This window comes from Dendrobates tinctorius, unplaced genomic scaffold, assembly GCF_039654945.1.
Source record: "Dendrobates tinctorius isolate UK_male_01 unplaced genomic scaffold, ASM3965494v1 ptg000147l, whole genome shotgun sequence".
Classification (NCBI taxonomy): Eukaryota; Metazoa; Chordata; class Amphibia; order Anura; family Dendrobatidae; genus Dendrobates; species Dendrobates tinctorius.
The window spans coordinates 12,981,943-13,007,296 of record NW_027361814.1 but is presented as its reverse complement, the minus strand read 5'-3'; the positions used below and the strand labels follow the sequence as shown (position 1 = coordinate 13,007,296).

The following is a 25,354-nucleotide window of genomic DNA, read 5'->3' as shown; positions in this document are numbered from 1 at the left end:
GAAACCTCAGACATCACTCTCTTCTTCCACTGGTCAGGAATATACAACTTTCCACTGGGACAACGCTCAGGTTTGTCCTCCTGGAACTCTTGCAGAGCAAGTCTCAAATCGGGCGAGATGGCAGAAAGAACTACCCCTTCACCTAAGATGGTAGCAGGCTTGGTCACCACAGGAGAATCAGCAAAGAAGCTCCTAGAGAGGGCGTCTGCCTTGACATTCTTACTTCCAGGAAGAAAAGAGACCACAAAATCAAAACGTGTAAAAAACAAGGCCCACCTAGCCTGTCTAGGGTTCAAGCGTTTAGCCGACTCTAGGTAAATCAAATTCTTGTGGTCAGTGAGGACCACAACTTGATGTTTAGCTCCCTCCAACCAATGTCTCCACTCCACAAATGCCCATTTCATGGCCAACAGTTCCCGATTCCCCACATCATAGTTACGTTCAGATGGAGAGAACTTTCGGGAATAGAAAGCACAGGGATTAATTTTAGATGTTACAGGATCCTTTTGGGACAAAACAGCTCCTGCACCAATCTCAGAAGCATCCACCTCTACCTGGAACGGGAGTGAGACATCAGGTTGCCGCAAAACCGGGGCAGAGGTAAATCTTCGCTTCAGCTCCTGAAAGGAAGCAACAGCCTCCGGAGACCAATTCAACACATCAGCACCCTTCTTAGTCAGATCAGTCAATGGCTTGGCAATACTAGAAAATTTTGCTATAAATTTCCGATAAAAATTAGCAAAACCCAAAAACTTCTGGAGGGCCTTCAAAGAAGTGGGCTGAACCCAATCATAAATGGCCTGTAATTTGGCCGGGTCCATTTCTATAGTTGACGGAGACAAAATAAATCCCAAAAATGAAATCCTCTGTACTCCAAAAAGGCATTTCGATCCTTTGACATACAGGGAATTCTCCCTCAAGATCCGGAACACAGTCCGAATATGTTCCACATGAGAATCCCAATCCTTGGAGAAGATCAAAATATCATCCAGATAGATAATCAAAAATTTATCGACAAAGTCTCGGAAAATATCGTTCATGAAGCACTGGAAGACAGAAGGGGCATTAGTGAGCCCAAAAGGCATCACCAGGTACTCAAAATGTCCCTCCGGAGTATTAAACGCCGTCTTCCATTCATCCCCCTGTTTAATGCGGATAAGATTATACGCCCCCCTGAGGTCAAGCTTGGTAAACCAGCAAGCACCTCTAACTCTAGAGAATAGATCCGAAATCAGGGGTAACAGATACTGATATTTAATAGTAATTTTGTTGAGGGCACGATAATCAATACAAGGCCTTAAAGAACTATCCTTTTTGGCCACAAAAAAAAAACCGGCACCTAAAGGTGAAGAGGATGGTCTAATATGACCCTTCTCCAACGCCTCCTTAATATAGGATTGCATAGCCTCATGCTCGGGTACAGATAAATTGAAGAGCCGACCCTTGGGAAATTTACACCCCGGGCTCAGTTCAATTGCACAGTCATAACTCCTATGAGGAGGCAAAGATGCAGACTCATTCTCACTAAATACATTATAAAAGTCCGCCAAATAGTCAGGAACATCATGCGACTGAGGAGAGGTGGAAAAAACCGGAGCCTCACTAAAGGCACACCGACAACCCCAACTCACCACATACACAGATTTCCAATCCAAAACTGGATTATGAATTTGCAACCAGGGAAACCCCAGAACAACGGCATCATGCAGACCATGCAACACCAAAAATCTGCAATTTTCTTGATGGTCTGGGGTGACCCGCATGACCACCTGGGTCCAAAACTGAGGTTTATTTTTCGCCAAAGGAGTAGCATCAATCCCCCTCAAAGGGATAGGCGTCTGCAGAGGTGTCATAGGAAATCCACAACATTTGGCAAAATCCAAGTCCATTAGGTTTAGCGCTGCTCCTGAATCCACAAAAGCCTTGGCGGAAAATGTGGACAGGGAGCAGATCAGAGTAATTGCCAGAAGAAACTTAGGTTGAACACCACCAACAGAAAACGTGTGTGCAAAGCGTTTCTCTCGTTTAGGACAAACAGAAATAATATGCGAGGCATCTCCACAGAAAAAACACAGCTTATTACGCCTTCTGAACTCCTGACGTTGCGCCCTAGACAAAACTCTATCACATTGCATAGGTTCAGACGTCTGTTTAACCGGTGGAAACACCTCTCGTGCAATCCTGCGTTCACGTAAACGCCGATCAACCTGAATGGCTAATGACATAGAATCGTCCAGACCAGAGGGAACAGGAAATCCCACCATAGTATCTTTTACGGCTTCTGACAAACCCTTCCGAAAGAGAGCAGCCAAGGCATTATCATTCCAGGTAGTAAGGACCGCCCACTTTCGGAACTTTTGACAGTACAACTCTGCAGAATCTCGACCCTGGTTCAATGTCAACAGGGTCTTTTCAGCCTGATCAATAGCATTAGGTTCGTCATACAACAACCCCAAAGCTTGAAAGAATGCGTTCACATTAGTCAGAATAGGATCATCTGGTTTCAAAGAAAACGCCCAATCCTGGGGATCGCCACACAGCAAAGAGATGACAATTTTAACCTGCTGCGCGGAGCTCCCTGACGAGTTAGGCTTCAAGGCAAAAAATAATTTACAATTATTTTTGAAACTCAAAAATTTAGATCGATCCCCAAAAAATACATCAGGTGTAGGGATCTTTGGTTCAACAGCATGCGAACGAGCAAGGTAGGCGGAAATTCCCCGCACTTCCGCAGCAAGCTGCTCCACATGATCAGACAATTGCTTTATCTCCATTGAGAGAAAAAAAAAATTCCCCCTACGGCCTCAGAGATATAGAGGAAAGAATATACACACTTTTTTTTTTTTTTTTAAACACAATTCTTTCCTGCTATTGAGTACCCAAGGATCTGCGGTATGGCGGGTGATTCTGTTATGAATGAGTCACCGTAGGAGGCAAAAACAGAAATGCTAGCTAAGTCCAGAAAACCAGAGAAGTTGGCAGCTATCGGATTGCAGACCCCTGAACCTATCAACACAACTAGCAGTAGCCGTGGGGGGTTCCTACGATGACCTAGACCCCTCGATCACAGCCAGAGAACTGCCTAGCCTAAAGACAGAAAGGGAAATCTAAACTGCCCCAGAGCAGACCCCAAAGCAAAAGGCAGCCCCCAACATATAATGACGGTGAGGCAAGAAGAAAGAACACTAACACAGACAGAAAGATAGACTGAGCAAAGACGGGGCCCAAGCTAACTAGATAGGAAAGGACAGGAAGGCTGCTGTCTGCAATCCGTGAAAAACCCTACAAAAATAAGAGCCAACAAACTGACAGTGAAAAAAGGCCCTGAAGATGCTAAGCTTCAAAAAGCTATGTCAGTACTCAGGAATATTCTGAAGACAGAGCAACAGGCAAAAGGAGATTCAGCTCACCCCAGCAGGGAATGGCAGAATCCAGTAAATCAAGGCAAACAAAAAACAAAACACAAATGCTAACAGGAAAAGCAGAAAACTTAGCTTTAGAGGAGCAGGAATCAGACTGGTCTCAAAGAAGTCCACAGAGAAATCACCCGCAGGGCAGAAGGGCGTCGGCAGCCTTATATCCAGTCCGTGACTCCACTCAGCCAGTCATCATCATTAGACTCAGGTGCCTGATAATCAGGCTCATTACCTTCCTTTACCAGAATAGGGAGTTCACCAGACCTCAGTGACAAAGGGGAAAATGAACTCACAACACTCTTCATTTTCCCCTCACACCTCTTCATTTTCACCTCGCACCTCTTCATTTTCCCCTCACTCCTCTTCATTTTCCCCTCACACCTCTTCATTTTCCCCTCACACCTCTTCATTTTCCCCTCACACCTCTTCATTTTCACCTCGCACCTCTTCATTTTCACCTCACTCCTCTTCATTTTCCCCTCACACCTCTTCATTTTCCCCTCACTCCTCTTCATTTTCCCCTCACACCTCTTCATTTTCCCCTCACACCTCTTCATTTTCACCTCACACCTCTTCATTTTCACCTCACACCTCTTCATTTTCCCCTCACTCCTCTTCATTTTCCCCTCACACCTCTTCATTTTCCCCTCACACCTCTTCATTTTCCCCTCACACCTCTTCATTTTCACCTCGCACCTCTTCATTTTCCCCTCACTCCTCTTCATTTTCCCCTCACACCTCTTCATTTTCCCCTCACACCTCTTCATTTTCACCTCGCACCTCTTCATTTTCCCCTCACTCCTCTTCATTTTCCCCTCACACCTCTTCATTTTCCCCTCACACCTCTTCATTTTCCCCTCACTCCTCTCATTTTCCCCTCACTCCTCTTCATTTTCACCTCACTCCTCTCATTTTCCCCTCACTCTTCTTTTCCCCTCACACGTGCACAGCAACTTCCAGTTAAGAGCACAGCGGTGTAATCCATGAGGCTCCTCCCTTTCCCTTGACATCATGCCGCACAGGAGCAACTCCATTCTAGACAGGACAGATCTAGATGTGGCCTGTGCCTGCCACACACTGATACTCTGAAGGCGGCAGCCCTGATTGTAGCTTGCAGCGGCTGGGACGTTGCAGCTGGTGAGTTTTGCAGCGTGGCTTTCGAGGTGAATGTGTCCCACATGTGCGCTAACTATGTGGGCCATGTGGATGGGACTTAGCATGTTGAGTAAGTGTGGCTATGTGGAGTGGGCATGGCGTGATACATACACACACACATACATACACTCAGCTTTATACATATATAGATAGGGTACTATAGGGAAGCAGTCACTAATACTAAAGGACACTATGGAGGAGTATTCATACTATCAGAGTACACTGGGGAGAATTATTACTATTGGGGCATACTAGGGGACAATTATGGAGCGGTACTGCTAATAAGGGCACTCTGGCGGAGCATCAATACTGGTGCATTCATACTAATAGGGATGCCTTGGGGGATTGTTATTACTAATAGGGAACTATTGAGGGGAATATTAATAGTGAAGCCATGGTGATTAAGTGTTATTATCAATAGTTCACTATCGGGGAGAGTTATAGTGATTTGAGGAACCATTACCAATGGGGCCACTCTGAGGGATTATTATGAGGTGTTATTACCAATGGGACCACTCTGGTAGACAATTATATGGCATTATTTTTTTGGGGTAGTCTGATGGGCAAACATACTAAGAGAGAACTATGGGAAGAGAATTATTAGTATTGAGGGAATTATTATTAGTGGGGCCTCCAGGGCTGTGGAATCGGTAAGCCGAAACTCTGACTCCTCAATTTCCCTGACTCCTTACTCCGACCCCACAGCGCTGGTCACTACTGAGCATGTGCATAAAGTACAGCACAGATTCATCTCATCTACGACCCCACAGCGCTGGTCACTACTGAGCATGTGCATAAAGTACAGCACAGATTCATCTCATCTACGACCCCACAGCGCTGGTCACTACTGAGCATGTGCGTAAAGTACAGCACAGATTCATCTCATCTACGACCCCACAGCGCTGGTCACTACTGAGCATGTGCGTAAAGTACAGCACAGATTCATCTCATCTACGACCCCACAGCGCTGGTCACTACTGAGCATGTGCGTAAAGTACAGCACAGATTCATCTCATCTACGACCCCACAGCGCTGGTCACTACTGAGCATGTGCATAAAGTGCAGCACAGATTCATCTCAGCTAAAAGCCCAGATCCTTAGATCAGGAACAGAACAAACATTTATAGGACATTTCATAACTTTCTCAAATTCTTATGAAAACATTTACAGCACATCCTGCAGTGCACTACTGTACGCAAAGTATTATACATTTTAGGAGTCGGAGTCGGTCCATTTTAAACAAACTCCACAAAATGGACACTGACTTTACAGCCCCGGAGGCCACGTTGGGGGGAGCATTATTACTAATAGGACACTACTGTGGGAGAATTATTACTACCGAGGGGACTATTATTAATAGGGGCACTATCAGTGAGAACTCCCACCACTTGCATTGCGCATACACATAGGAATACCTGCTATCTTGGGCATGGGTGATTATCGTGATATGTGCATGCACTGTATGTAAAAAAACATGCATTAACTGTATTAATAGACATTACACACATTGCCACAGATTAACGCAGCAAAAGAAAAAATTGAAACATAACTTTTAATAAATAAGTTAATATAATGTAACCATAGGTGACACCATTAAAAAATCAGGGGACAGAACCTCCAGAAAGGGAGATTAAGGCTGTGTGCCCACGTAGCGATTTTTAAGCGTTTTTGCCGCGATTTTCGGCGCAAAAACATTTAAAAATCGTGTACAGAATGCCCCCCATGCATTCCTATGGCATTCCGCACATGCTGTGCTAATGCTGCGCTTTTTTCCGCGGCGGAATCGCATCGCGGAAAAAAATCGCATGTTCATTCTTTTGTGCGGAATCGCAAAGAATTGCCGCGATTCCGCACCCATAGGAATGCATGAGAATCGCTTACTTCCCGCATGTGGCTATGCGCACCATGCGGGAAATTAAGCGTCTCATGTGCGGTTGGCACCCACGGTGTGGAGGAGAGGAGACTGTCCTCCAGGCCCTGGGTACCATACCCCTGTAAAAAAAGAATAAAAAATAAAAAATCGGGGTATATTTACCTTCCGACGTCCCGCGCTGCATTCCCGGCCTAAGCGTTCCCAGTAATGCCTTGCGGCAAGGTCCTGTGATGACGTGGTCTCGCGAGATCGCTATAGCAACGCGAGACTACGTCATCACAGGTCTCGCAAGGCATTACTGGGAACGCTGAGGCCCGGGAATGCAGCGCGGGACGCCGGAAGGTAAATATACCCCGATTTTTTTTATTTTTTTGCATTTTAACATTCTATCTTTTACTATTGATGCCGCATAGGCGGCCTCAATAGTAAAAACCTGGTCACACTTGTCAAACACTATGTTTGACGAGTGTGACCAACCTGTCAATCACTTTCCAAGTGATGCTTCAAATCACTTGGAAAGTGCTTGAATATCGCACGCGAAAATCGCGGCAAAATCGCGATCATAATCGCGGTGAAATCGCGCGGAAAAAAACGCGCGATTTCTGGGAAGGAGTCTGGTTTTTAGTGAGCGTTTTAAAACGCTACGTGGGCCCACAGCCTAACTCCTGCCGTATTCACTAGGGGCTGTCCTCTTAGGGCTCATACTCATTTGCGAGAAAAACAGACGAGTGCAATCTGATAAAAAATCATGCTGCGATTTGCAGCGTATCTTGGACAAGACTCGCCAATGCAAGTCAATGAATGTGAGGAAAAAAAAACAAAAAAAAACGCACAGCACTCAAACCATGCGAGTGCTGCCCAATTTTTACGCACCGATGTCCTTTGAAAAGCTGGCAATTCATGTGCGGCTACATTAAAATCACACTGACAGGTTAGAATAGATATATACACATAGAATACATATGTATATACAGAACTGTATATAGATGTCAGTGACAAACACACACACACACACACACACATATATATATATATACAGTTGTGGCCAAAAGTATTGACACCCCTGCAATTCTGTCAGATAATACTCCGTTTCTTCCTGAAAATGATTGCAATCACAAATTCTTTGGTATTATCTTCATTTAATTTGTCTTAAATGAAAAAACACAAAAGAGAATGAAGCAAAAAGCAAAACATTGATCATTTCACACAAAACTCCAAAAATGGGCCAGACAAAAGTATTGGCACCCTCAGCCTAATACTTGGTTGCACAACCTTTACCCAAAATAACTGCGACCAACCGCTTCCGGTAACCATCAATGAGTTTCTTACAATGCTCTGCTGGAATTTTAGACCATTCTTCTTTGGCAAACTGCTCCAGGTCCCTGATATTTGAAGGGTGCCTTCTCCAAACTGCCATTTTTAGATCTCTCCACAGGTGTTCTATGGATTCAGGTCTGGACTCATTGCTGGCAACCTTAGAAGTCTCCAGTGCTTTCTCTCAAACCATTTCCTAGTGCTTTTTGAAGTGTGTTTTGGGTCATTGTCCTGCTGGAAGACCCATGACCTCTGAGGGAGACCCAGCTTTCCCACACTGGGCCCTACATTATGCTGCAAAATTTGTTGGTAGTCTTCTGACTTCATAATGCCATGCACACGGTCAAGCAGTCCAGTGCCAGAGGCAGCAAAGCAACTCCAAAACATCAGGGAACCTCTGCCATGTTTGACTGTAGGGACCGTGTTCATTTCTTTGAATGCCTCTTTTTTTCTCCTGCAAACTGTATGTTGATGCCTTTGCCCAAAAAGCTCTACTTTTGTCTCATCTGTCCAGAGAACATTCTTCCAAAATGTTTTAGGCTTTTTCAGGTAAGTTTTGGCAAACTCCAGCCTGGCTTTTTTATGTCTCGGGGTAAGAAGTGGGGTCTTCCTGGGTCTCCTACCATACAGTCCCTTTTCATTCTGATGCCGACGGATAGTACGGGTTGACACTGTTGTACCCTCGGAGTGCAGGGCAGCTTGAACTTGTTTGGATGTTAGTCGAGGTTCTTTATCCAACATCCGCACAATCTTGCGTTGAAATCTCTTGTCAATTTTTCTTTTCCGTCCACATAAAGGGAGGTTAGCCACAGTGCCATGGGCTTTAAACTTCTTGATGACACTGTGCACGGTAGACACGGGAACATTCAGGTCTTTGGAGATGGACTTGCAGCCTTGAGATTGCTCATGCTTCCTCACAATTTGGTTTCTCATGTCCTCAGACAGTTCTTTGGTCTTCTTTCTTTTCTCCATGCTCAATGTGGTACACACAAGGACACAGGACAGAGGTTGAGTCAACTTTAATCCATGTCAACTGGCTGCAAGTGTGATTTAGTTATTGCCAACACCTGTTAGGTGCCACAGGTAAGTTACAGGTGCTGTTAATTACACAAATTAGAGAAGCATCACATGATTTTTCGAACAGTGCCACTACTTTTGTCCACCCTCTTTTTTATGTTTGGTGTGGAATTATATCCAATTTGGCTTTAGGACAATTCTTTTTGTGTTTTTTCATTTAAGACAAATTATATGAAGATAATAATACCAAAGAATTTGTGTTTGCAATAATTTTCAGGAAGAAACTGAGTATTATCTGACAGAATTGCACGGGTGTCAAAACTTTTGGCCACAACTGTATATATATATATTTGGAGAGATAGATAGAAGAAAAGCCGGTAATACATTTGCCGGCTTCTGTAAAATCACTGCAGGAGCCGACAGGATAGAAGAGATGGTTTACATACAGTAAAGACAAATGGAATAAGTAGATATATAGATGTCAGTGACAAATAAAATTAGTACAGTGTGTGCAAATTACTAGTGGACATGTATTTAATTAATAAAAGATTTTTCTGAAAAAAAATTGTGTAGGCTTCCGAGGGTAAGCCGACGACTGGGGGCAGATGTTTATAACCTGGGAATATTATTAATATTCTTAAGGAAACCATACTTACGACTTCACCTATTCCCCCCGATGCCCTCGGTCTCACAGGTCTACCAAAAAAATATTTTTTGTAATCATCGCAGGTGACTTTGTACTTTTCTGAATCATGTTTTTGTCCTGATTTTAAAAATGTATATAGTTTTTCTGTAGCACGTATAGTGTCCATGGAGCAGCATCATTATTATAAGGTATAGGAAATATACTGGCGACATTAAGAAAACAGTAATCTACATATTTGAAAAAAATGCTTCATTTTACAAAACAGTTTTTATTGAACCAAAATAATTTCACATGCAAAATAAAAACCAAAATATGAGCAGAAATTAAAAGTGATTGACATTAGACTGTCGTTGATACGATTTTTCAGGGTTGTCCCTACAGTCATGGCCAAAAGTATTGACACCCCTGCAATTCTGTCAGATAATACTCAGTTTCTTCCTGAAAATGATTGCAAACACAAATTCTTTGGTATTATTATCTTCATTTAATTTGTCTTAAATGAAAAAAACACAAAAAGAATTGTCCTAAAGCCAAATTGGATATAATTCCACACCAAACATAACAAAGAGGGTGGACAAAAGTATTGGCACTGTTCGAAAAATCATGTGATGCTTCTCTAATTTGTGTAATTAACAGCACCTGTAACTTACCTGTGGCACCTAACAGGTGTTGGCAATAACTAAATCACACTTGCAGCCAGTTGACATGGATTAAAGTTGACTCAACCTCTGTCCTGTGTCCTTGTGTGTACCACATTGAGCATGGAGAAAAGAAAGAAGACCAAAGAACTGTCTGAGGACTTGAGAAACCAAATTGTGAGGAAGCATGAGCAATCTCAAGGCTACAAGTCCATCTCCAAAGACCTGAATGTTCCTGTGTCTACCGTGCGCAGTGTCATCAAGAAGTTTAAAGCCCATGGCACTGTGGCTAACCTCCCTAGATGTGGCCGGAAAAGAAAAATTGACAAGAGATTTCAACGCAAGATTGTGCGGATGTTGGATAAAGAACCTCCACTAACATCCAAACAAGTTCAAGCTGCCCTGCAGTCCGAGGGTACAACGGTGTCAACCCGTACTATCCGTCGGCATCTGAATGAAAAGGGACTGTATGGTAGGAGACCCAGGAAGACTCCACTTCTTACCCCGAGACATAAAAAAGCCAGGCTGGAGTTTGCCAAAACTTACCTGAAAAAGCCTAAAACATTTTGGAAGAATGTTCTTTGGTCAGATGAGACAAAAGTAGAGCTTTTAGGGCAAAAGCATCAACATAGAGTTTACAGGAGAAAAAAAGAGGCATTCAAAGAAAAGTACACGGTCCCTAAAGTCAAACATGGTGGAGGTTCCCTGATGTTTTGGGGTTGCTTTGCTGCCTCTGGCACTGGACTGCTTGACCGTGTGCATGGCATTATGAAGTCAGAAGACTACCAACAAATTTTGCAGCATAATTTAGGGCCCAGTGTGAGAAAGCTGGGTCTACCTCAGAGGTCATGGGTCTTCCAGCAGGACAATAACCCAAAACACACTTCAAAAAGCACTAGAAAATGGTTTGAGAGAAAGCACTGGAGACTTCTAAGGTGGCCAGCAATGAGTCCAGACCTGAATCCCATAGAACACCTGTGGAGAGATCTAAAAATGGCAGTTTGGAGAAGGCACCCTTCAAATATCAGGGACCTGGAGTAGTTTGCCAAAGAAGAATGGTCTAAAATTCCAGCAGAGCATTGTAAGAAACTCATTGATGGTTACCGGAAGCGGTTGGTCGCAGTTATTTTGGCTAAAGGTTGTGCAACCAAGTATTAGGCTGAGGGTGCCAATACTTTTGTCCGGCCCATTTTTGGAGTTTTGTGTGAAATGATCAATGTTTTGCTTTTTGCTTCATTCTCTTTTGTGTTTTTTCATTTAAGACAAATTAAATGAAGATAATAATACCAAAGAATTTGTGTTTGCAATCATTTTCAGGAAGAAACTGAATATTATCTCACAGAATTGCAGGGGTGTCAATATTTTTGGCCATGACTGTATATAGCATCCAACAGTAATCTGCCATCATTGAGTCATTCAATCGCACTGCACTCAGATGTAAATCAGATGCTCGGTGTGAAAATCACATTGTACTCGCTTGTCTCTCGTCCGTTTTTTCGGTCCTGATATCGGAATACGTTTTTGTCTCACATATGTTTATGAGCCCTTATAGGAACAATCTCACAGCCCGCCACTCCTCTGTATAGGAATAGCCAGGTCAGCTGTGATGTAGAACCAATATCATGGGACGACATGGGTTGAACACTGGTGTGGTATCTCAAATATCTAACAACGACTTATGAACTCTAAAAAAAATCTCATGAGTGCATGAGACAGAAATAGTAAGTGTAAAAGACAAAAAGAGAGTTATAGGGCCAGTGTCGGACTGGGGTGCTAGGGGACCACCTGTAATATCGACTGTGGGGATTGGGGGGGGTCCACTTTTCACCTGTATACAAATATTACACTAACCTTGTTCACAAATTTACCTATGGCTCTATATAATAATAAACTGGGTAGTGGATGAGGAGATGCTGCTTTTTTTCTGTACAGAGTGAATCAAGTGAACTATGGCAAGTACTGCCCATGGGCCAATCCGAGCCTGTATAGGGCCAACCCAGGGGCGAACCTACCGCCTGTGCATTGCACGGGGCCCCGGGGAGAGGGGGCCCCTCCAGCACCGCATGGCTAATTATTCAAATTAGCCATGTGGAGCGCCAGGCGCAAGGAGGAGAGGAGCCAGCCCTGAGGTGAGACGATATCAGCGTCAGTCACGCTGTGCTGCTGCTGTGGGGGAGGAGACAGACTGTCTCACTCACTGTGCCTTTGGCGCCGGCTGGACGGTGGCTGCAGCCGCAGGTCAGTCAATCACTTGTGTGTGTGTATGTCTGTGTGTATGTATGTGTATGTCTTTGTGTATGTGTGTGTATGTCTGTATGTATGTGTGTATGTTTGTGTGTGTACATGTTTGTGTATGTGTGTATGTCTGTGTGTATGTGTATGTCTGTGTGTGTAGGTGAAGCCTGGCCCTGGAGGAGATGCGGACATGAGGAGAAGACTGATGAGGAGAGAAGGCCATGAAGCCCGGGGTGATGGGGAAAGGCCATGAGGGGTAATGGGAGAAGGCCATGAGGGGTAATGGAAAGAAGGCATTGATGGGATCATGGGAGTGATGGGGAGAAGGGAGTGATGGGGAGAAGGCAATGATGGGAGTGATGGAGAGAAGGGAGTGATGGGGAGAAGGCAATGATGGGAGTGATGGGGTGACGGAGCAGGCAATGATGGGGAGAAGGCAATGATGGGAGTGATGGGGTGATGGAGCAGGCAATGATGGGGTGATGGAGCAGGCAATGATGGAAGTGATGGGGAGAAAGCAATGATGGAAGTGATGGAGAAGGCAATGATGGGAATAAGGCAATGATGGGGTGATGAGAGAAGGGAGTGATGGGGAGAAGGCAATGATGGGAGTGATGGAGAGAAGGGAGTGATGGGGAGAAGGCAATGATGGGAGTGATGGGGTGATGGAGAGGGCAATGATGGGGTGGTGGGGTAAAAAGAAATGATGGGGTGGTGGGGGAGAATGCACTGGTGGTGGTGGAGGAGGAGGAAATGATGGAGGTGGTGGAATGGGCAATAATGGGAGTGGTGGGGGAGAAAACAAAGATAGTGGTGGGGGAAGAAAATGATGGAGGTGGTTTAGAGGGCAATGATGGGGTGGGGGAGAGGACAATAATGGGATGCGAGGGGAGGAGGACAATGAGGGGTGTAGGGGATTGTGATGTTAGGAAGGGGGACTTATAATGGCCTTAGGAACAGGGGGAGGTGGAGGAAGACGTTATCGCTTATTATGTCTAACACAGTCCCTTAGCATATAGTGGACTCACTAATTCTGTATAACACCACCCTTAGTTACAGTTTCCTCTTTTATTATGTTTAACACGTCCCTTATTACGTACCATCCTCTCTAGTTATATATGGTGCCGTCCCTTATTATAAAGCTTCCTCTCCTGTTATGTATAGTGCTGTCTCTTACATAGTGTATTCTTGTTAATTTTGTTATTTACAGTGCCCTCTTTTATTACATAGTCCCCTCTCTTGTTAGATATAAAATGACTGCTGATGGAGCAGCCGGTGACCAAACTTCCAGTCCATCAGCTCCTCCATTAGAAAGGAAGCTTTCCCATGCTCCATCAGCCATCATTGCATTATACAGCTAACAAGACAGGACGGTATGTAATAAAAAACAGGGCTCTATATAATTCAATATGTAAGGGACGGCACTGTGTAAGGGACAGCAATATACATAATAAAGGAGAATATGTAATATATATACAGTACATGTATGTGTGGCTATATATCAATATATATGTATATACATGTATATACACGTAGCTTTGACGCCATAAAAGGAGGGGGTCCCAGACACATTTCTTGCACAGGGGCCCCAAGCTGTCAGTGTCCGCCCCTGGGCCAACTGCTGTCCTATTAGGGGTTGGACCCTAAACCGAGAGAATGGTTATTTATTAAATGCTATGCTTTAGGTTTTTCTCATTTTTGCTGTATAGTCACCATTCGGTGAGGTTTCTCTTCAATATCTTCCGCTAAATGGGCAGTACTACTACCATATGCTGTCTTGCCCACAGATAAACGCAGCAAAATTAGCATTCACAGTAAACACCATCCTTGTAGCGTAGAAAAGTGCAGTCAGTACACCCAGCACCCCGTATAACCCTGTGTGCCGCCTTATAACATGTTATGTACAACATTCTTCTCCATTCTCAGCGTTACATCGCTCAACTTCCATCACTTTAACTCTTTGCCATCCACAACATGGCGAAAAGACACGTTTTCCTAGCGTTTTGACAGCCAGTCCATGACGTCACGACACTTCCGGTAAATTAGCCGTTGTCTTCCTGTCAGGTTCGAGCTCTTAGCCAATGAGCTTCAAAGACACTTTTTCAAACCGGCCAATCAGCAAGTTTGTTCTTCAGAGGTCCTGAGCTCAATGGTGGCGGTTTGAAGCCGAAATAGTGAAGAACGGGCGGAATATTCAGGAGGCACGGTGAGTGACCATGAGAGAGAATGTGGAGAGAAGAGGACGAGGGCATGGAAGCGTGTGAGGAAGACACCCGGCTCTGTGTGCGCGCCCATCGTGCTGGCTGTCTCCGGCGCCTGCAGTGTGGTGGGGTTCGCTCCTGTGTGACTGTGGACCTGCCATAAGCGTGTGTGTGTGTGATATTTGGAACATGAGAGGCGCACTCTGGGTCCTAAGTGAGGCTGCTCCAGTTTTCCTTTGCTTCAATTTTGATACCCCCCCCCCCCATTCATGGTGCTTTGGTATGTTCCCTCATAGAGCTGCCGCACTAGGGAACGTGCCAAGTTAAGAAGATAGGGGTGTATGCTGCGTTGTATGAGTACACAATGGCTCCGTACTCTGCTCCATCTGGATGTTATGTGGACCCATCATATGCAACAAATCCTGCTCAACCTGCACGATAGCTGCTTCATAAAGGGGCTACCACCAACATCTATCACCTATTAACATGGATGTATGCTGGCACCCCCACCAAACACATTACCACAGGCAATGCAGCAGTGATCACACATGCACTCGCGGGAGGGTCCCAGTGGTGATACTGACCACACACCTATCGTGGATGTGTCACCCAGATTTCACCTTTATAAACTGCATCCATTGTTACATCTCTAAGACCTGATGGGCCTGGTGTTCTTACTTTGGAAATTTCCCTCCTCCCCAAATTGTTATAGGCACATGTAGCTCTTTCAAAGACAGATTTTTACAATACCTTTATATGGGTGGCACATTCCTGAGAACAATTGCAATTGATGCTGAAGAGCTATGGTAGATCTGAAACTTCTGTCACTCCAGCTCTATTCCCCGCCCAGCGTTGCCTCCTGCTGCTTGACCTCAGGCAAAGAAGCCGTCAGTCAAACAGTATAGAGGCTGCCAGTGAGGCAGCACTGGACGGGGAATAGAGCTGGAGTGACAGAGGCTTCAGATCTACCATAGATCTTTGTCCTCATTTGCAAGTCAGTTCACATGCTGACTGCTCAATAATGGATGAACAGACCGACTTTGTAAAGGAATTGCTGGATTTGTCTTTGAGAGAGCTATGAGCACATACAGTTTGGGGTGAAATCCTGTTGACAGATTGTCTTTAAGGGTACTGTAACACTTAGCGATGTACCAGCGATATGACGCGGTCAGGATCGCTGGTGCATCGCTAAGTGGTCGCTAGTGAGCTGCCACACAGGCAGATCTCACTAGCGACATCGCTGGGGACGGGGATCGCTACTTACCTGTCACACCAGGCGATCCTGCGTCCTCCCGCCCGGCTCCACGCGTCGCTCGTCGTCACAGCAGGAAGCTGACGACGAGAAACGGTCCTGGATGTTCTCGCGCGATCAGCGATAATCAGCGGGGGAGCGGGTTGTAGGTAAGTATCAGACACAGCGATATCGCTAACAATATCGCTATAACATCACAAGTTATAGCGATATTGCTAGCGATATCTCTTGGTGTGACAGGCCCTTAAGGGGAGCCTGTCAGACTGATTCAAGCTTCCCAAACAGTGAGCAGGATGACTTCAAGCCTGGCTGCACTCAGTTTTGTTTTGAGTCACGTTCAGTATTTAGTGGATTTGTTTATATCGGTATTTGTAGCCAAAACCAGGAGTGAAACAAACAGAGGAAAAGTACAGTAGAAACACATCACCGCTTCTTCATTTATCACCCACTCTTGATTTTGGTTTATAAATACTGATGTAAATAGTTAACAAATACTGAACGTGTGAACGCGGCCTATAAGACCACCTCCAGATCACGCATAAAGTATAGAATGAGCCATTTATGTCACCACAGATGAGACTCGCAGGCGAGCTGGAGATAATGTCGGTAGGTGAGTATATTATAACTCTCCCACTACATTACATGCACTTACACTCACATGTAAGGCCTGTTTCACACTTCCGTTTTTAACCATCAGTCAAAATCCGCCGTTTTTAAAAAAAAAAAAAAAAAACGGATCCGCCATTTTTTTTTTTGCGGATCCGTTTTTTTTTTTTCCCCATTGAGATGCATTACCGGCGGATCTTGACGGATGGCCATCTGTTGGATCCTTTTTTTTGCGGATCCGCCAAATTTTTGCCGTCCGCCGACATGGCCAGACGGACCATGCAACGTTTTTTCTTTGCTGCAGGATCCGCATTTTAGAGTGCGCATGCCCGGAGGAAGGAAGTAGGCCGGAAATTTAACCCTGAAATCATTTCTGGCGAACGGAAAAATTCTCTTCTCTCTTTTCCGGGTCTCTCTCTCTCTCTCTCTCTCTCTCTCTCTCTCTCTCTCTCTCTCTCTCTCTCTCTCTCTCTCTCTCTCTCTCTCTCTCTCTCTCTCTCTCTCTCTCTCTCTCGTTCCTTTAAACGTCTTCATTTATCGGATCCGTCAAAAAAACGGTCCGGTGGCATCCGTTCACATCAGTTTAGCAACGGATCCGATTTCCGCCATTTTGGCGGATTTTGACTGACACAAAAAACTGAAGTGTGAAACAGGCCTAACCAATAAAAAAAAAACTTAGCGGGAGTGCTTCTTTAAATTTGGCTACGCTACCGATTTTGGTGTGAATAATTGATCATTAGAGTTGAGCAAAAATCGTCACCGTGACATTGTGCAGTGCCTACAAATCAGAAGATTCCAAGCAGTGGCCTTTAAAGTTGTGTCCCCCAAATTGGCAAGTACATGGTGACCCTGACAATAATTCTGCTGGACTAGAATTTATTACAAAAATGTCCACAAACAAATAAAGTTGGACAGAGAACTTAACTAATAATTAATACCAGAAACAACCAAGTATAATCCAAAAAATATATAAATGTTCATTCAAAATATATATTTTTTTTTTTAAAATGTATTTTTAAAACATCACATCAAATAACAGAGGCCACTGAACCACATATAAGACATAACCACTGGTATATAAAATACATCATGTATCAAATAATTGCACAATTCCCTTATTCCATGTGTGCAAACTCCACAGTAAAATAAGGTATATGTGCAAGAAAAAGTCTACAAAATAACATGGAGGATGGAGGTAAAAAAATGTAAATAATGCGCAAATGTACAATGAGAGAACTCCCTTAGGACAAACTAAATGACTGGTGCATACTGAGAGAAAAAAAAAAATGCGTGTATCATAAAAGTGTATAATTTCAATATGTATGCAAAACAAAACCCCTTGCCAAATGTGTCCAATTAATAACGGGTGCATAAATATAAATAGGACAAATTTCAATGCATGTGCAAAAAAAGTCTATTGCCTAGATAAATATGCCAAAAATTAAGTAAATGTGCCCAGAAAAATAATGTGCCCAGCACCGTGAATCAGGCATTATGGGCCATAATTAATCTCATGTATAAAGACATTTGTGAACTAAAACTTACATCAGACCAGTGGCTGCCAAATTCACCCCAACGCGCGTTTCATGTCTCACTTCATCAGGAGGTGTGTGGACAGGGAGGGACAGAATGGATATATGTAGGAACGTGTGTCCAATCAATGTGTATGGCCATAATTAAAACACATGAGGGTATTAGTCATTGATACGTCAGACCATACTATTGTCGCATGCGTCATGAATCTGTAGCCACCATGTTTGCCAGTGATTCAGCGGACGCGGAGAACAAGCAAGCCGCGTCGTCATGGAGACGGTGCGTGCGTGCAAGGCTCCCATGTCCACGTCACCAGAGGCAAGGGTGAGACTCGGGACGCATGCGCACCAGAATGACGCACAGATGACATAAATAACCGTGGAGATAGTAACGTGAACAAAAATGCGATACAATATAAGTGCAATATATTGAACAAGAAAAAAGAAAATAAGAAAAAATCATATAAAACAAAGTTATTTTCACAATATGCATTAAAGTGAGCAAAATTGCAAAAACCATTGTACAATGTATCAACCTAATAGTGTAATTATAGTTTTTAAATATGAATCATTTTTATCATATTACCAAGGTGACATAAGCATAAAAAAATAATAAAATACAAAAAATAAAAATGACGGATTCCATTTTTTTTTAACTGAGCATGCTCAGTTTACTTCTGGTCACTGGTGTCAGCTGATGGGACAACTGATCCCGTCATCCGACACCTACTGCCACGAATTGCAGTGAAAGCAGGAGCTGCGGATGGGATTATTCATCTGCCGCTCCTGCGCTGAATAGAAATAAATTTAAAAAAAAAAAAAAAAAAACCCGGCGTGGGTCTCCCCCTATTTTTGATAACCAGCCAGATTAAACTCGCAGCTGGGGGCTGCAAGCCTCTGCTGTCAGCTTCAGCAAGGCTAGTTATCAAGAATACAGGGGCTCCCATGCTTTTTTCTTAAATTATTTAAATAAATAATTTAAAAAAACAGCGTGGGGGTCCCCTCCATTTTTTGACAACCAGCCTTGCTAAAGCAGACAGCTGGGGGCTGATATTCTCCGGCTGGTTAGGGGCCATTGATCTTGGGGGCCCCCCACAGCCTAAAAATATCAGCCCGTCGCTGCCAAGAAGAGGCGCATCTATTAGATGCGCCAATTCTAGAGCTTTGCACGGCTCTTCCCACTTGCCCTGTTGCCCTTGCTATTGAAAGGTGACATTAAGCCTGGTTAATAATGGAGAGGTGTCAATAAGACACCTATCCATTATTAATCCTATAGTAGTAAAGGGTTGAAAAAGACACAGACATTAATCAAAAATTATTTTAATGAAATAAGTACACAAAGTTTTTGACCAAATTTATTATGCTGCTAATCCAACAGAATCCCTTGTTCTCCTGTAACGAAAAAAGAAAACAATATCCATACCTCTTCGCCCTTCAGTCAGTTCTCCTGTTGCAATCCGTCACAAGGGGTTAACTGGTTTACAACCGGGACTGGTGCTAACGCCCGGTAAACCACTGCAGAATGAATGAAATCATGTCTGCGCAGCCTCCCTGCCTGGCCGGAGATGAACTGATTAGCGTGGGAAAGTTTATGAACTTTTTTCCACGCTGTCAGTTCACCGCGGGTCAGACGGGGAGTCTGCGCAGCCTCAGTGAATACCGCTGACGTCACCGAGGCTGCGCAGACTCCCCGCCTGACCTAAGGTGAACTCAGGAGCGTGGGAAAAAGTTCAGAAACTTTCCCACGCAAATCAGTTCATGTCCATTCAGGCGGGGAGTCTGCGCAGCCTCCGTGACGTCAGCGGTATTATTACCCCATATGCCACCGCTACACGGCAGTGGGAAGACAGGGGCTAAGTGACAGAAGTGACGCATCTTAGAGACGCGCCATTTCTGGGGCGGCTGCGGGCTGGTATTTGTAGCCGGGGGTGGGGGGCAAGATCCATGGCCTCTTCCTAGGCTATGAATATCAGCCCGCAGCTGTCTGTGTAGCCTTTCTGGCTATAAAATATAGGGGACCCCCACGTAATATTTTTTTCTATTTTTATTTTTTGGGGGGGTCTCCCTATTGTAATAGCCAGTAAAGTCTATGCAGACAGCTGCAGGCTGATATTCATAGCCTGGGAAGGGGCCATGGGTGCTACCCACTTCCCAGGCTACAAATATTGGCCCCCGGCCGTCGGCTTTCCCCCATGCCATTTTTTTTTCCCGTGTGTTTTTTTTTTTTTTTTTTTTAAATAAAAAATATTGTTCATTAATAAACATCGGCCTTGCTATTATTTATCCATCTATATCTATCCATGGATATATCTATGGATATATCTATCCCATATATATCTATCTATAGGTCTGTCTATCTCTCTGTGGGCGTTTTTAAAAACTGATGCAACGGATCTGTTTTTTTGACGGATCCGACTAGCGGATCCATAGAAAAAACGGATCCATCGCATCAGTTTTTCACAATCTGCGGTGGATCTGTCGAGACGACTGATTGTGACTGACGCCAAAAAACTGATATGTGAAAGCAGGCTTATCCAGATTTATAGTGCCTGACACTGGCTCCCCAAAGGTAAGTGTACTGCACTCTATAGTACTTCTGACAGCAGCTCCTAATATTAAAGGCGTTGTCCACCAGTGGCCAAAGGGTGATGCATAAATAAACATATAATATACTTACCTACTGGACTTGATCTGCTTCTCAGCCCTGTGGTCCCTATAAACAATGTCATTTGACCGCTGCAGCCAATCACATTACCCCTTTAAAAAAATGTACTACAGGCCAAAAAAGTGATGATCGCAATTCTTGCCTCATCCCTTTTCCATGTGACTTTAACCACCTGCAGCCCAGTGAGGGGTGGAAACGTCAGCGTCATGCCACCCTACTCAATAGCTTCGCCCTTGCAAAGACTACAGACCTATGCTGACATAGTGCTGCAGCAGTCGCCTGGTGATAGAGATATCGGCGCTCCTGATTGCAGCTGAGACCGATATCTGTGCTGCCGTTCCTGTGCTTTGTGGGTCCCTCTCCCCCCTCTTCTTCATAGACGTACCCCTGTACAGTATGCTGCTGGCTCTTTTTCTTTTTATTTCATTTTAGTAGTTTTCTTGTTGGTTTCTCAACATCTGAATGTGAAATGCCATTTGCAGACTCTCCAAAGCCATCATAATCGTGGAGGAAGCCTTCTTGTCATCTTCCCACATCATGCAAATTGTCTTTTGTGGGACGACCTTCTATACTCAGGATGCGATGTAAATGGTGATCGGCGCACATTTATTATCCTATTTTCTGGCGGATTGCGCTGTTAGGTAGTTTAGGCGGTCTTGGATTATTGGTGATGAGCCTTCTCTCATCTTCGGCGAGTGATGGGAGTAGATGGTGGCGTTTTGTGTGCACCTGTGTGTTTATGGTGGCGGCTAAACCCTTTGATATAATCAGGCTGTGCTGCTGCACAGGGCAATTACCCGCAGATCTCTGGACCAGGCGCAGGGTTAATTGAGATGGTCCTGTTTGCGCAGGCTGTTTTCTAGAGGAGAATCTGTGAAATTAAATTTTCTTGAAGCCACTGGCATATTTATATTTAAGCGTCTGTAGTATATAATTACTTTATTGATCCGAGAGGAAATGAGTTGCGTTAGTGAGGCTTTCTTATTTTATTAGGGGCTTCATAGAGGCCTCTGCTTATTAAAGACATATGTCTTGTTTAAGCCAATCTTAGTTTCTGGTAATTTAGGAGGTTAAAATGCTTAGTAATTAGTGACAGATCTCGTTACAGAGAAGACATTCCTGACCCATTTATTAATATAGTTGCCACCAGAACAGGCCTCGTTAGGAAGAATCACAGTGATTACTTACATCTTTCAGAGAAGCGATATGCTGATGAAGCTGTATTATGGGATGTGTACGGCGGGCTATCAGAACCATTACGGCTCATTATCTGGACAGAAAATTTGGGTTTGGGTGACATTAGGATTTTCTGTTATGGGCCCTTGTCACATCTGTGTGAGGACTGCCATGTCTAGAGTGGCCACAGATCTCTTAACCTGGACACTCAGAGACAGGCTAGTATGTCACTATGAGACGATGGAGATCTGGGGCCGCTCTGGATATTTCAATCCGCAAGCAAACCGTGAAGTGCAGATGTGTGAAGCAATTCATCATAAGGCGTCGCCTTCTAGGACTTCACTGTGGTCCACAGCGTTGTCCAAACAAAAAGAGAAAATACCCTGCAGTAACTAAATCAATAGCAATAATGCATGAAAATAAGAGTACTTCGTTAATATTGTTTTGATAAAATAACCTTAAAAGCCATCGCACTGCGTCACGGTGACCCTACTCGGGATGGTCCAAACCTCTAGTACTAAAACCTTACCATATGTAAAATGATGTAAATGTGAATAAGGGCCGAGTCAGGACCGAGAGCCTGACTAGTGAACACCCAGCACCGGGAAGCTATATCAATGTAATATCTAGATCAAAGAGGATGGAGGCCGTGCTCTTATTTGCATCTGGTGCAAAAACCAAAAGAAACAAACTGGGATGGCTCTTTCGCTGTTTTTTTTTTTAAATTTTTTTTTTCAAACCAGTGTCAATTAAGCACCCTATTTTATTTACATACACTATTGATATTTATTTTCTTAGGGTGTACCGTATTTTTTTTTTTTCAAGTTGTCTGTTTAGTGGTTAGTGTGAACAGGCGCCTACATGTTGCATGCATACCAACTTATATTCCAGTTCATGTCTTTCGATTTGGGCATAAAACAAATAGCCAGGCACAATTGGCAGAAAAGATAACTTTGCAGATTTTCTTGATTCAGCAATCTGCAAATTTGAGTGTTCAGGGTTTGTACGGACCTATGTGTCTGCATGGAGACTGTAAGATAAAACACTCTGCTGACCATGTACCTAATGGTGCATCCACACCAGTAGGTAATCTTTGAACGGCCATCTGTAGGAACCCTCAGTCCAATTACCTGCTGGTGTAAGTGTGTCAGCGATCACCAGCAAATAAAATAATTTTTGGCTCTTTGTCCTGTGTTATCGGGGTGTGTCCTTTCATAACCTGATTCTATATGGGTTGAGAACCATTTTATCAGTGATTGTTCCATAACTATTTATTGATTTATTTTTGCGAATTCGGTTAATTGTGCAAATCGCAATCTGATCAGTGTCAGCATATTGCTATCCAATTCTCTTGGATGAGGAGAACAATTCTCCATCTTGTCCATTGAAATCGATGACATCCGAGGTTTTCTATGGACTCATTGACCTTGCATGGCCGAGTGCAATCCAAATCTTGGATGCAATTCGTGCATCCTTTTTTTATTTTTTGTTTGTTTGTTACTTTGGACCTGTTCAAATCAGACATGTGCACGACCCCATAGAGTAACTTTGGTCAGAGTGCGATCTGATGTTTTGTCACTGTCACTTTGCATTTTAAAAAACAGTATTTCTGACTTACAAAGTAACGGCGTTTAATATAGACCATGTGATAATCTGCAGCAAGTGTAATTTCTCTATCGCTTCATTGGGGGACACAGAGACCATGGGGTGTATGCTGCTGCCACTAGGAGGCTGACACTATGCACAAAAAAAGTTAGCTCCTCCGCAGTGTACACCCCACCGAAGGGCAGGAAATTCCTCAGTTTAGCTTAGTGTCAGTAGGAGGTGGACACGGGTCTTTCATTAGACCCATATCTACCTCGATGTGCGTCGTTCCTTTTCAGGTTTCCGGAGGGGTACAGTGTGAAGTCACAACTGTACCTCCACAAACAGACTATGAGTACGGCGTGTACTGCCACCCCGTATCCTCATAGCTCTCCGTGCGGACCAGAAGCTCAGCGCAGATGCGTGCCAGCGACGGATGGTCCTTGCCAAACACCTCCCACCCACTCGCCCACCAGAGCCTGTCGGCCGGAAGAGGCGCGGACACGGGAAACATTAACAGATAGCGTTGGATAAAGAAGGTACCTTTATTGGAGCAGAGGAGCGGCACACGGAGCAAATCACCGCAAAGATACCTTGGAGCGGCGCCAAGGCAGCGCAGCAGGCTCTTATACGCGGCCCGCGCCTTCCGACTGTCGCTGCATTTCATCTAGGCCCCGACTGCGGTGCGGGCCCTGCCCCCCCCGCCTGTATTCATCGGGGACTTCATCTTACAGCGCGGTTCTGGCGGCGTCTTCCTTCTGGGTGGCTGCGGGAGCGTTGCGGGACTTCCGCGCCGCCCAGTGCTGACAGGCGGCCGCAGTTTCAAATTAGTCCCCGGCTTCATTTTAGGCCTTCACGCCCCCCCCGCTCACTCTCATAGGCCGGCTGCACTCCCGCCCGTTCCTAGGCCCTCCCACCCCCTCTCTTGGCCTGTGGCTGGGTATGGGGGGCGGTTTCCTTTAGTTCAGGCGGCTAACTCCGCCCTTCTTGTCCCTCCTGAACCGCGTTTTTTCCTCCACCTTAGGCTGCCGCCATCTTTGCAGCCTGTCAGCCGGAGACGATAGACGCATGTCAGCTATCCCCTGTTGGGGCCCTGCAATTTTCACGAGCCTGGTACATCGCTTTGGGGGACACCGGACCGTGAGTAGTTCTGCAACTACAGACTGACACCCTCCTCTGCCTTTCTGTCCCCCAACCTTCCAGCTTTTCTTCAGGGTCCTTCTGTTCCTCCTTCATTATGTCTAAGTCTGAGCGTAGCCGTCCGCCGGCCCCCACGGGCACTCTAGTTCTTTTTCAGTACCTCGACGACATTCTGATCAAAGCTCCATCCTTTCATCAAGCTCGCCAAAGTCTTACCATCGTCCTAGACACCCTGTCCAATTTCGGGTGGCTCATCAGCAAAAAGAAGTCCTGTCTTGTCCCGATACAACGTCTTGTGTTCCTGGGTCTATTGTTCGACACTCGTCGATTGAGGGTTTTTCTCCCTCAAGAGAAAATTGGCTCCCTGCAGCGGGATGTACGATCGCTACAGATCATATTACTTCCATCTCCGGACAACCATGAAAGTCCTGGGAAAGATGGTGGCGGCGACAGAGGCGGTTCCCTTTGCCCAATTTCACTCCAGATCTCTCCAACACGCCATCCTGTTTCGGTGGAACAGGTCTGTCCTTTCCCTGGATCGCCCATTTCGTCTTTCATACCGGGTCAAGCAGTCCCTCAATTGGTGGCTGACGTCTCCTCATCTCCCTAGGACGGTCATTCCTTCCCCTTCACTGGATGATTGTGACAACGGATGCCAGCCTCCTCGGCTGGGGGGCAGTGTTCCGCAATCATACTGTTCAGAGTCGATAGTCGACTCAGGAGTCAGCCCTGCCGATCAACGTCCTCGAGATACGAGCGATTTATCTGTCTCTCGTTCACTGGGAGAGACTTCTCAGGGCCTGCCTATCCGGATTCAGACAGACAATGCCACAGCGGTGGCATATGTCAACCGCCAGGGGGGGACACGGAGCGTCTTAGCCCTGGCAGAAGTGTCCAAAATTCT

At 44.9% G+C, this 25,354-nt stretch overlaps 1 protein-coding gene across 2 annotated transcripts in view; it reads left to right on the top strand.

The window, feature by feature from the left end:
• The first annotated feature begins 14,342 nt into the window (after nt 1–14,342).
• BUB3 (BUB3 mitotic checkpoint protein) overlaps nt 14,343–25,354 on the top strand; it is a 31,282-nt gene continuing 20,270 nt past the window's right edge. Inside the window, exon 1 of one of the 2 annotated variants that reach the window (XM_073546433.1) lies at nt 14,343–14,500. The gene's annotated coding sequence lies outside the window, so the exon portion shown is untranslated. Of the gene's footprint in view, nt 14,501–14,599; nt 14,621–25,354 lie in introns of those variants that run through there. The other variant, XM_073546434.1, reaches the window with a different exon arrangement.